Genomic DNA, 3,504 nt, shown 5'->3' with positions numbered 1-3,504 from the left:
GCGGGCTCAGGCAATCCCCTCACCTCAGCCTCCCAAAGGCCCGGGATTACAGGCTGAGCCACCGAGCCCGGCTATAATTATTTTTAAATTAAAATTTTAATTTTAAAAAGGGCACTGCAGCTTACTTGGCTCTTTCTCTTTAGAGAAGCAATATAGAACATTAGAGAAGCATTAATACCAATTCTATACCATCTCTTCCAGAAAACAGAAGAGGATGAAACACTTCTCAATTCATTTTATGAAGCTAATATTATGCTGATACCAACCCCGCAAAGGAAACAAAGTGTTAAAAGAAAAACTTTAGAAAAATGTAACAGAGTTTGAGCAATGAATGATTTGAGAATCACACAGCCTCCTAGAACCAGAATAGATTCAGAAACTGCTGCAAAGTTGAATAATTTATGGTCAGAAAAAGAAAAGTAAGATAAAGAAAAAGGAAGTGAGGTACAAAAACAGCTGCATTGATGACAGCTCAGCATTTGTGTATTTGAAAACTTAACAGTTGGCTGCCTGAAGAGGCTGAAGTATGGCTTCTGTAATTGGCTGAGACTCGCCTGCTTGTTACAAGAGTAGGATACAGTCTGTTTACACTTTCAGTTAGGTTCCAGTTTACTAGGTATGGAGAAACCTTTAGACCACACTTAAAATATGTCAGGAGGCAGTTTTAGGCTAAACTTAATTTAGCAAAAGGAAAGAAAAAAAAAACTACAAGCCAAGATCCTTTATAAATATCGACCCAGAAATCTCTAACAAATAGAATTCAGCAATATTTTAAAAGAATTCCGACCTGGCTTGGTGGCTCAGCCTGTAATCCCACGCTTTGGGAGGCCGAGGTGAGTTAATTGCCTGAGCCCGCGGGCTTGAGACCCGCCTGGGCAACTTGGCGAGACCTCATCTCTACAATAAATCAAAAAAATTAGCCGGGCGTGGTAGTGCGCACCTGTACTTCCAGCTACTTGGAAGGCTGAGGTGGAAGGATCACCGGAGGCCAGCAGGTTGAGGCTGCAGTGGCCGGGAGCGTGCCTCTGCACTCCAGTCTGGGTGACAGAGTGAGACTCCAACTCTTAAAAAAAAAAAGAATTGCATGACTAAGTGGGGTTTATTCACAGGATGCAAATCTGTTTCAATATTTGGAAATTGGCCCATGAGATCTACCATATTAGCAATCTAAAGAAGAGCATGATCATATCAATACAGAAAAGACATTTGATAAACAATATCTGTTCGTGATTTTAAGACTCTCAGAAAAATAGGAATAGAGGGAAACTTCCCTAACTTAATAAAGAATGTCTAAACAAACAAATAAAACCTATAGCTAATATCATACTTGATGAAAGACTAGATGATATTTCCCTACTATCAGAGACAAGGTAAGAATGTTCATGCTCACCACTATATTCAACACAATACTGGAAATTTTAAGCAGGTTCAATAAGTCAAGTAAAGGAAATAAGAGGCATAAGGATCAGGAATGGATAAGCAAAATTGTCCCTATTTGCAGATGACATGTAAAATCCCAAAGAATCTATAAAAGAACTCTTAGACCTAGTTCTGCACTCTTGAGAACATTCACAAGATACGAGTGCTAGATACACATATGAAAATACATTGTATTTCTGTATACTAGCAATAAGTACAGGGACACCAAAAATCACTCCAAAAAACTGAACTGCTTAAGTATAAATTTAGCAAAACCTGTACTTGACTTGCATGCTTAAAATTACAAAACACTGATGAAACAAATCAAAGAACTAAATAAATAGAGAAGCAGATCGTGTTCATGGATTGGAAGACTCAACACAGTAAAAATACGTCAATTCTTCTCAACTTGGTATACAGCTTTAATGCAATTCCTATCAAAATTTCAGCAAGAATTTTTGAATATATAGACAAGATTATTCTAATATTTATATGGAAATTGAATATCTAGAATAGTTAAAACAATTTTGAAAAGGAAGAATATGGAAGGCTGAGGCGAAAGGATCGCCGGAGCCCAGCAGGTCAAGGCTGCGGTGGCCGGGAGCGGCCACTGCACTCCAGTCTGGGCGACAGAGTGAGACTCCAACTCAAAAAAAAAAAAAAGAAAAGAAAAAGAAGAATAAAGTGAGATGAATTGATCTACATAATTAATAAGACATTATATAGCTTATTAATACAGCTTATTACTCAACACTATGTGGTATTAATGAAAGGATCGATACATTAGTCAATGAAACAGAATAGAGAAACCAGAAACAGATCTGTACAAATATCCCGAATTGATTTTTTACAAAGAAGCAAAAGCAACTCAGAGGGAGGAAAACCTTTTCAACAAATGGTGCTAGAGCAATATAATTGTAGGAAAGAAAGAAAATGAAAGAAGGAAGAAAGGAAGGAAGGGAAAGAAAGAAAAGAGAGAAACCACTTAACCTAAACCTCATTCCTTACACAAAAATTGACTCAAAATGGGTCATACATTTCAATGTAAATTGTAAAAGTATAAAACTTTGAGAAGAAAGCAGAAAAAAATATTCAAATTCTAGGGCTAGACAAGAATTCTTAGAGCTGACATGGAAAACAGAAACTATTTAGAAGAAAAATTTGGTAAGTTGGATTTCATCAAAATAAAGAGCATTTGCTTTGTGAAGGACCCCATGGAGAGACTGAAAGATAAGCTATGGAGAGAAAATATATTTGAACCATATATCTATCAAGCGTTATTACTTAGACTATATAAAGGACTCTCAAACTTAAAGAATAAAACACAAGCAAAAAATGGCAAAAAATATACACAGAAATTTCTTCAAAAGTATATGCAGATGGCAAATAATTACATGGAAAGATGTTCAACATCCTTAGTCATTAAGGAAACACAAACAAAAAGCACAATGAGATATCACTACCAAACCAAAGCTACCAAAATGACTAAAATAAACACATTGACTGAAAGGACAGACAGAGAGTGGGAAGTCATTTTTCATTTCGTTCCTAAACCTTAACACAATGATGAGAAAGTAGAAGCTATGCTTTTGGAGAAATGGACACTTTAGGTAAAATTAACTTTACTGACTTTGTCTTTTCAGAAACAGACTTCCTGGTGCCAGGTATCAGAGGTATCTCATAGTGCAATCAAGCTTGCCTAGAGTAAAGGGAATTTACAAGGCCTAAGACATCATGCATGGGGCAAGGATTGTAAAAGCCACAAAACTTGTAATTACAAAAGTTACAACTGTTCAGAAGGAGAGCAGGTGGGGATTCCATCTTCTGGTAAATTGGACCCTATCTAAGGGGAAGTCAAGGATTCCCTGAAGCTACCCACTGGGAATGCCTAGGAGATAAGGGGAAGTGCACCCTCCACTAGCTCTAAGGAATGTCGTTAGGGAAGGTGTGGGAACATTAGAATCCTTGTCACACCCTTCTCTAGGGTCTATGATAATGTGAGCAGACATTAGTGGGTCTCTGAGTCACAGGTTCTCCAAGACATTCACAGGTGTTCGATAAGGAAGTCATGGCATCACGTTGACC

This window comes from Carlito syrichta, unplaced genomic scaffold (assembly GCF_000164805.1).
Source record: "Carlito syrichta isolate Samal-C Ts95f unplaced genomic scaffold, Tarsius_syrichta-2.0.1 Scaffold301848, whole genome shotgun sequence".
NCBI lineage: Eukaryota > Metazoa > Chordata > Mammalia > Primates > Tarsiidae > Carlito > Carlito syrichta.
The sequence above is the reverse complement of the archived record's forward strand: the minus strand, read 5'-3'. Positions refer to the sequence as shown.